The sequence below is a fragment of the Gorilla gorilla genome, chromosome 1 (assembly GCF_029281585.2).
Source record: "Gorilla gorilla gorilla isolate KB3781 chromosome 1, NHGRI_mGorGor1-v2.1_pri, whole genome shotgun sequence".
Classification (NCBI taxonomy): Eukaryota; Metazoa; Chordata; class Mammalia; order Primates; family Hominidae; genus Gorilla; species Gorilla gorilla.
Window position 1 is genome coordinate 88,397,157 of NC_073224.2, and position 7,805 is coordinate 88,404,961.

Below are 7,805 nucleotides of genomic sequence, written 5' to 3' on the forward strand. Positions count from 1 at the left end.
AAAGCTGGGCATTACCTGTGTGGGAGGCGCTCAGCATGGGCAGTGTATGGCTGTGAGCAGCGCACCAGCTACATAACCTCCACACCGGGAGGGTGCTGCTGCTGTGCAGGCCCATTTCCGGTGGGATCCAGCCATGCACAAGAACAAGGGGCTGGAGCATTGGGAACAGATGATTCTGTGTTCCACAGATAATGGTACAAAGTGACTGGTCATAGATAAGGTGTAAGCACAGCATTTGAAGACAACTCCTCCAGATGGTCCATCTGTTAGTAAATTCTTAAGAGCTTAGAGCCTTGAGGATTGAGAAATTCTAAAGAAATTTTTTTAAAGAAGGAGGGTGGTAGATGTCAAAGACACAAGAGCTCTTTGTAGGTGCTGACTAGCTTACTTTGTCCCCAGGTTCATCTTAGAGCTCAAGCAGATTCAAGACATGAGGCAGAGACGCTAGACTTGTGTCAGGGGCAAAAACTTCTGATAGTAGCTCTTGGTGACATCAATCGTCAGCTCCTGAGTGCACTCCAGGAGCTCTCCTGAGAAGCATCCTGGGCAGCCTGAGAAGACAGTGAATGGTGGGACCACAGTTTCTGGAGGTAATGCTGTGTTGTCAAGAATTTTGCAGCAGTCTTTCAACAAACACCGGCACCCAATCACACAGTTCTTGCCAACATGAATGCAAGAACCAATCTGAGCTGCGTTGACCACACACTCTTCCTCAATAAAGACATGGTCCCCAATATGTAAAGGAAAGAATTCAACACCTTTGCTGAATTTCTTGAATGGTGGCCTTATGACACTACAACTTTTCACAACACAATGGAGTCCAACTCTTACGTTTTCCAGATCCCCTCAGATAATACAGTCGTTCATCACATGGTCTTGCCATTGAGAACTATGTTCTGGCTTCCACACAACACTGACTGGAGACTGACTTTGTTCCCAGATGCCGTCTTGATATACTCAGACTTGTTGTAGAGCAGCTCACCTAACTCCATGGCCACCGCCTCCTTCCTTCAGCCCCGGATCCTGTCAGAGTCAGTCAGTCAGTCTTTCTGAGATTCCGGCTACTTCTGCCATTCCAATATTTCTATCTGGCCATGTCCTTTCTCTGCTGAAACCCTTAAATGAGGCCACAAAGGCCAGGGGCTGTGCTAAAAAGCATGGTCTCTGAAGCTGGACTACCTGGTTTCAATCCTGACTCTCATTTCTAGCACAGGCTTCTCATCTGTAAAAGGGGAATAATAATACCCCCAGTCTCTTAGAGTTGCTTTAAAAACTGATTGAGGTTAGTAGTAGGCTTAGGACAATATCTGGGATAGAGTAGACATCTGTAAACACTTGTTGTTCCCCACTCTTTGCTATTTAAAATCCAAGCTTCTTAAATGGCCGATAAAAGACTTTACAGTCTGTTCCACTTACCTTTCCAGCCCCATCTCCCAATCTCCCAAGCCAGCACACACTGCTTCAGACACACTGAGCCTCGTGCAAACCCTGAAATCACCTCTCTCTCTCTCTCCCTCTCTCTTCCCTTTCTCTCTTTCTCCCTCCTTCCTCCCCCATTATCTCTTTGCCTGCCCGACTGCTCCTTGCCTTCCCCACCCCTGCTCCACACTGGGTCAGTGCTCTCTGTACCCATGTCACTTCCTAAGCTATGTTCTCATTCTCTTTTTTCCACTAGCCTAAAAACCCAGTTGTCTTCTCAGCATGTTGCACAGTGCCTGTTACCTACTAGGTGCTCAGTAAATATTTGATGAAAGAACAAATGTCCAAGCTGTATGATAGATTACTCATCAGCCGTATTTCCAACTCCCCAGTCATTCTGAATACAATCATTGTTTGTATCTCTGCACCAAAAGGAAGCTGCTTCTCTCACAAGGATGTCCAAATCTTAGACAGAAAACAGGGACTGTGGCAGGGAAGAGGCAGAGGCAGAGTCTGGGTCAGCAGAAGACAGCAACCATGAGCAGACCTGGACTCTGTCCTTGAGACTGGAATATGCCAAAGAGCACAGGACCCTGAAACATTAGGGAAGGGCCTCTGGACTGCTGGGTGGTATCAGAGACCTGGCCTTGCCACTAACTTGCTGGACAACCTTCAACAAATCATCTTTGCTCTCTGGGCCTCAGTTTCCTCACATATACAATGAAGGATTTGAGTTTTATGCTCTCTAAGGATTCTTCCAACTCTAATGAAGTGTGTCTATGATTCAAGTCATGTCATTCCTCCTTTCCAAACATCTGCAGTGGCTCCCCATCACCTGTGGAATCAAGAATCAGCCAGAAGCAGTGGCTCACTTCTGTAATCTCAGCACCTGGGGAGCCCAAGGTGGGAGGATTGCTCGAGTCCAGGAGTTTAAGAATAGCCTAAGCAATGTAGTGGGACCCCTTCTCCACAAAAATTTTTTAATTACCCAGGCATGGTGTCATGCGCCTGTGGTCCCAGCTGCTCAGGAGGCTGAGGTGGGAGGATCACTTAAGCCCAGGAGGTCAATGTTGCAGTGAACCATGGTCATGCCACCACACTCTAGCCTGGGTGACAGAGCAACACCCTGTCTCAAAAAACAAAAAAAAAAATCAATACAACACTGGCTAATAGGATTGTGTACTCTCACTTTGGCCTGTCCCTAACTCCCAACTTCCGTTCAGTTCAAATCTTTCCCTTTGTGCCAATTCAGTACATCTATTCCCTATTCCCTCATCAGCTGGTTATTCTTCTACCGACAGTGCCTTCCTTCCCCTCTGCCAATCTGACATCCTCCCCCTTTTCAAGATCCAACTCAAATCCCAACTCCTTCATGCCACTTTCCTCAGCCAGCCCACCCAGGGGGCTTTGGCCTTCCCTGTTGGTCTCCATTTACAGGTTTTATACATGGTACCATACTGCCTTATGTATTGCCTCCGATCTTGCCTTCATTGATCCCTACGTATTAGTATCGTCTTTTCATAAGGAATATGTGCTTCTCAAGAAAGGGGCCCTATCTTTATTTTTATACCTTTCTCTCACCCCCTGCCTCCTATTCTGTTAGCCAGAGAATTGTATTGAGTAAACACAGGTTGGCTAAATAAGCAACTCTCTGACAGAATTATATATCTTCCGAGCATTCATAAGTGTTCAGAAAATGGTGCTATGTGCCATAATATTTAGGGAGCCCTGGTTTTCCTGAAGATAGTTTTCAAAAAACAAGATGCCTCCGAGTTTGCCGATGGTCTCATAAATAGCTATGCAGTCACCTCTCTTGTACACCAGCAGCTCTTTCAACTAAGAGATCTACACATTCTGAGCTCTCCTCTCCTTACCACCTCCCAACCTCATCCCCATAAGTCCATGGTCACAGCATTGATGTTTTGAAAAAAATCAAAGCTTAGAGGAAATGTAAAGAGAATAATCTATCAAACTGCCCCATCCTCTTTTGGGCCCTCTGCCTGATTTAAATCTACCTCCAGATTTGTGGACCCCATACTTTTCATGACTAATTTTACTTAAGAAGACTCTCTTTACTGCCATTTTTAAAATAATAATTTCAGGAAACTCATTTTCTCACCCAGCGGCATGTATTATGAAATACCCAGTACTGCTGTTTCTTTCACGAGCCTTCCAGTAACAGAAGAATCTGACACTCCCCTCTTTCCTTTCCTCCATTCTTTCCCTGCCCAAGCTTTCCATCTGGCATCATCATCATCATTACCATCCTAACAGTTCTAGCCACAGCTGACACAGCCCTCTCATGGCCCTTATCTATTTCACCCTGCTCCAATTGCTGTCAGTGCACAACCAAGATTCTCAGGGGCCCTCCTCTCCCTTCCCCTGCTGGCCACTCCACAGCTACAGCATTCCCAGGCCACCACATGATTTCTGTGGATAAAGTGACCCGCTCGTGGTAGAGGAAAGTGTCACAGAGTGGCAGGAGCCAGGAAAGGTGGCAGGGAAGGGCTGTAACAGGAGGACAGACATAAAGCTAAAACCCAAAGATCAAACTGAATGGCTGGTAGAAATACCAGTCCCATTTAGAAAACTGCTTCTACCCCTGTGGATGTCATTGCCAGCTTGGAGTTTTCTTAGTGTCATGATAAGGTGAAGGGTTGGGACAAATGCTGACAGCAGCACTTCCTTTCCTTCAAACACCAGGTGGTGCCAGATACAGATTTCTTTCAGCCATAAGTCAACCTAGTGACAGAGAGTAGTCCTCCAATGAAGCTCACAGAGCAGCCTTCATGTACAAAGGGATTGTGTTCCATTCGTGTCCAAGTTCATTTCTGTGAACTTAAAAATGCATTTTCCCATAGAATTGTTTTTATAAAAGGTGGCTGGGTTCCAAAACCACCTGCAAAAATTCCCATCCAAAATGTAGTTGAAAGAAAATCACCTAGTAGGGAGAGAAAAATAACTCTGATACTAGGAATGAATGTCAAAGATGATTTTAAATAATGGGTAAAACTAGATTGGGAGTTCTTTGAGTGCATGATTTTTTTTCTTATTTAATTATTTTTCTGCTTTCCCAGTCTTAGCCGACTGCCCGTCACTAAATGTTTTTACTCATTTCAGTGCTTGAGAAAAAAGCAGTTTTCATTAAAAGTGTATTCAGATGTATCTAAAAACTTGTGTGGATTTTCTTTTTTTTTTTTTTCTTTTATTTGAGACAGTCTCACGCTGTCACCCAGGCTGGAGTACACTGGCACTATCTCAGCTCACTGCACTCTCCATCTCCTGGGTTCAAACGATTCTCCTGCCTCAACCTCCCAAGTAGCTAGGATTACAGGAGCCCACCACCACACCCAGCTAATTTTTGTTTTTTGTTTTTTTCAGTTTCACCGTGTTGGCCAAGCTGGTCTCGAACTCCTGACCTCAAATGATCCACCCGCTTCAGCCTCCCAAAGTGCTGGGTTTACAGGAGTGAGGCACCACGCCAGACCTGGATTTTCTAAAGTGACTCCCAGGATTTTTGATCCTGACTATGCCAGTTGCCTCATTTCACCCTCAGATATAGAACTTTCCTTTCCACTGATGTTTTGGTGGCAATATTCATGCGTTTATCAATGATAATTTAAAAAATGGTCTACAAATGGACTAAACAAATAAAAGAGATAAAGGAGGAAAAAAGAAAAGGAAGTAAAGGAGGGAGATTCTTCTAAAGTACCTGGGCAAAATTCCAGGGGATAAGGTGGGGAATATTGTTAAGCTAGAAAGGAAAGAAAGCAAGAGGGAGAGAGAAGAAAAAAGGGAAGAAAAGAGAGAAGAGGAGAGGGAGAGGGAAAGGGAGGAGAAGAGAAAAACCAAGACAAGCAAGACAGGGGAAAGGAAGCGGGCAATGCATTGCATGTTCTTCCAGGTAGGGAAAGAAAGACTGTGGCCAGGACAAGATATTAGAGCTGACACTGCCACCTGCCCCTCTCACAGTCCACCTTGACTGGGTGGCTTATGTCTGCCTGGTATGGTTTGAGCGTATCTATGTGGCTGCGCTGGAGGGCAAGCTTACATTGGTTTCATGCTTACGGAGTTTCTCTACTTCAAAAGTAAACATTACAGTGAGTTAGAGAAGAGCAAGCTCTAGCCAAAGGAATCTACTATTGGCATTTTACAAAGGTAATGGTGAAACTCACCTTTCTTTTTCCCATCTGCATGACGGGAGAATATAGTACAGTGTTTAGAGCTCAGGCTCTGGAGTCAGACAAAGGCTTAGAAATCCAAGCTCCTACTCTTCCTTGCTCTGGGACCTTGGGAAAGTTACTTAATGATTACTGACCTCGTTTCCTCACTTACAAAATGGAAAAAATTATATCTTCCTCAAGGAAATGAAGATTAAAAGAAATATCACATGTAAACAGCCAGGTACCATGCTTGGTATCTGATACATTTTTTAACATGGTAGCCATTATTTTTCTTACTATTATAGAACAGTTATTGGTATCACAAGATTATTAAGGCTACCATGAAAACTAAATAATCTCGTGACAGCAAAGTGACACATTACATATCACCAACCAGCATAACTGGGAGTTGAAGAACTAGCAAAAAGAGAAGCTGCTGAATGGGGACTGAGCGCAAATCCACAGTATGAGCCAGATCTGCAGGGCAAGCCTGTCCTCCCAACACCTGGAGCTCACTGGGAATATGAGCATTCATGTGGTGGGGAAGTGGGGCAGTACACAGGGGACTTCTGCCACACTGTCCAGCTGGCCAGCAACTAACTGTCTTAGTCCATTTGTGCTGCTAAAACTAATACCTGAGACTTGGTAATTTATAAAGAACAGAAATTTATTTTCTCACAGTTCTGGAGACTGGAAAGTCCAAGATCAAGATCCTGGTATTTGGTCTGATGAGGACCTTCTTGCTGCAACCTCACATGGCAGAAGGTGGGAGGGCAAGAGAGAGCCGAAGAGCAGGCTAGCAAGCCAACTGAATGCTGGCAGAAGCCTCTTTAATAAGTGCCTTGATCCCATGAATGACAGAGGAGCCCTTATGGCCTAATCACCTCTGAAAGGCTCCCATCGCCTAATACTGTCATATTGGCACCACTTGAATTTTGAAAGCGACATATTCAAACCATAACAGAAACCCACATTCTATTTGGAAGAATTTCTCATTTTTGTGAATCTTGGTAAGAGAGAGTCTGCCTCCTACATATTACAGGAGCCAACTGAACTCTTTCTTCCAGAGATGCCAGTAGAGATACCAGTACCATTTAGAAAACTGCTTCTACCCCTTTGGATGTCATTGCCAGCTTGAGGTTTTCTTAGTGTCATGATAAGGTGAAGTGTTGGAACAAATGCTGACAGCAGCACTTCCTTTCCTTCAAACACCAGATGGTGCCAGATACAGATTTCTTTCAGCCATAAGTCAACCTAGTGACTTAGAGAGTCGTCGTCTAATGAAGCTATGAGTTATGAAAAAAGCACCTTGGTTTCCTGCCTCATGACCCACAGGAGCCAACCTGGTTCTGTTTTCAGTGATGGGTATCTGAGTTACTGGCAGCGAATGTGTACAAGTCTGAAGCAACCTCAATTCTTGCCTCCTCAGAAGAAAAAAATTGACTGAGGGACATAAGGCAGAAGAAGAAACTGAGGCAAATTTTAGAGCATGAGTGAGAGTTAATTAAAAAGCTTTAGAGCAGGAATGAAAAGAAAGTAAAGTACACTTGGAAGAGGGCTAAGCGAGTGTCTTGGAGGACAAGTGTGGGATTTGATGTTTTGGCTTAGAGTTTTATATGTTGGCATACTTCTGGGGTCTTGCATCCCTTCTCCCCGCTTCTTCCTTTGGGGTGGGTTTTCTGCATGTGTAATGGCCTGCTAGTGCGTGGGATGGGAGCGTCAGTGTCTTTACACATGCTCACTTGAGGCGTTCTTCCCATTCCAGTGCAATGCACACAGAAGGTCATATACAAGTTAAACTCCACCATTTTGCCTCTTAATGCACATGCTTGAGCTCACTCGCCCAACTCCTGAAATTTTATCAGGAAGCTACTGATCACCAGTTTCAGGTTTTTTCTAGCTATAGGGAGACTGCCTTTCCCTGGCACTGGCTGTGACCAATTATTATTTTAGAGAGACAGTTGAAAACCACCTGATCATCGCCCGATGGTTGCCCCACATTATTAGGCAGATCCACCTCCTGCCCTGCTCACGCCTGACTAGCTACCTACTGTAACAATTCCTGCATGCTTGTCATGCCTGATTGTTCAGCTTCCCAAGGAGTTGCAAGCCCCAGATTCTATTTCTGTTATTTAAACCCAGAAGAGTCTGACCTGGCACCTTATAAGATCAGTGGACTCAGTAGTTCCTCAGTTGCACTTCTTGCCCAGTGATGACCTTTGT

General features: G+C 44.7%; 1 pseudogene; it reads right to left on the minus strand.

Annotated features, from left to right (window-relative positions):
• Window positions 1-278: 278 nt before the first annotated feature.
• Window positions 279-992, minus strand: LOC101142187 (dynactin subunit 5-like; annotated as a pseudogene).
• Between the last annotated feature and the right edge of the window lie 6,813 nt (window positions 993-7,805).